We start from the raw sequence: 2,033 nt of genomic DNA, 5'->3' as shown, positions 1-2,033 counted from the left end.
TCGGGAGCCAGAGGAATGCATGAGCACACATCAGGAAGGGGGTATGAAGATAGGAAGGGAATCGGGAGTGTTGTCTATGAATGAAGCTCGCTCTTGCTGGGGGCTCTCCCTGGAGAGCTGGGGGTGAGCAGGAAGGATTTAAGAATTGCGTATTATCACATAGCCTATTAACTGAGGCTCGTTTTGATGACCCTGAGCCTCCCAGAAGAGGCTAAATGTGGTATTTCCCATTTTGAAAGCAAGGGAAGTATATAAAACATTTTAGAAAAGTAATTTAAAAACATTTAAAAAAATAGTAAGAGGTCCTTTTATGCTAGAAAGGCTAACCTTCAGCTGCCAGGAAAATTCACGTATGTGTAATCCCACATTACCCCCATAAATCTAGGTAGCTGTGGCAGCAATTCAGAGAAGTAGAGGCTTAGCCTTTTAAATTTGGATGTCTCCTTTCTCCCAGTTAGACTGACAGCTATTTTCATTTCTCCCTCCTTTTTGAGTTGTAAGGTGTATTAACATTCTTGTAGAGCTTTGATCTAATTTAGAAATTTTGGAAACTTTCAAGGAAGGACTCCAATGGGCTGGCATAAACCATGTGTTTGTTTGCTATGTCCAGAGGGCTATGACACTGTAATTGGTCCCCCTGCGTACCATCATTGAGGGGTAGGAGGGAGAAGGAGTGGAAGTGGGAGTGGGGGTGGGAGGACAGAGACCTGAGGCCATATGGAGTAGCAAAGTAGTCCCCCAAAGGAAAGAGGCTACTGTTTTCAGAAAGAGGAGTGTGGGAAAGAATGCTCCGCAGATATCTACCACAATCTATCAAGTTTACACAGGTAATGTGTGAAATAGAGACCTGAACCTATGTTCGTCTACCTCTAAATTTTTTTTTTCTCCCACTGATGTGTCTCCTTTGCTAGGGGAAAACATTTTCAGTTGCTGCCAGACTCCTGGTATTCCACTGTGTCTGCCCTCTCTCTCCTATCCTGCTTTTACCCCCAGCCTGGAGTCCGCTTGGGTGGAAATGCAGCATATAATGGGCCCAGAGTTAATCATCTGCAGGTTTCCCCTGATAAGTCACAGTATGTTTGCTGCGCTCCTTCCAAGAGTCAACAGCAGCTGTGGGGATGTGCCTAGAGTGGCCTATGGCATTCAGAGCACTGGCCCAGATGGGAGGCAGTGTGCCGGGGAGCCTATCTGAACACCACCATCTGGAATGCCTCTGTTGCCCTGAAGGCACTTGTCTGCATCCCCAATGGACACAGCTTAGAGATGCCAAAAATGGAGCCAAGTTCACTGGATGTGCAAATGGCCTGACGTCAGTGGAATTTGCTCATAATTTAGGCCTCATGTGTGATGCACTGTCTGAACTCAAAGATCTGTCAAAATAATCAGGGAGAAAGAGGAGGAAGGAAGAAGAAAAAGTGGAGGAAAAGGAGGAGGAAGAAGAAAAGTAAGAGGTGCAGGCAAAGGTAGATGAGAAGAAGAGGAAATCAGGACATGGCTGGGAGTTGTGGCAGGACAGGTTCAGCTTTGGACTCCTGGGGCCAATGGTCCCTGTAAGTTTGTTGAAAGCAGCAGTGCCAAATAAAACATGGCCTTTTAAAGCACGGAATTACGTGAGAGCAGAGCTGTTAAAATCCATGCAGCAAAAATCCAGCTGGGCTTGGCCAGTGCCGCAAAGTACAAAATGATGATCAGTTGTTCTGCCAAGACCCAAGGTTCCTCAGACATGGTGGCCTGAGCAGAGTTTTTAGGATATATGTCCAGATCGCCATTCTTTAAAACAAGGAACTTGCTATTAAGAAATAGACATCTGTCGTTTTCGCTCGCCCTGTGTCCAGAGGTGAATTTATTGGGAAGCTCACAAAATTTAAGCTTCAGAGCCCTTCACTTGCATGGGTCCCTAGAAGTGCCGGGAGATTCTAGGAGTTACAGAGTGTTCTAGATGGGGCAAGGAAACTACGTGACAGGAAGCTTTTTTATAGATAAGCATTTCTGATAAATACCCTAAGTGGACCTCAAAAGAAAAGAACCCAAAT

Source organism: Neofelis nebulosa, chromosome 10, assembly GCF_028018385.1.
Source record: "Neofelis nebulosa isolate mNeoNeb1 chromosome 10, mNeoNeb1.pri, whole genome shotgun sequence".
Classification (NCBI taxonomy): domain Eukaryota; kingdom Metazoa; phylum Chordata; class Mammalia; order Carnivora; family Felidae; genus Neofelis; species Neofelis nebulosa.
This window is presented reverse-complemented; position numbering follows the sequence as displayed.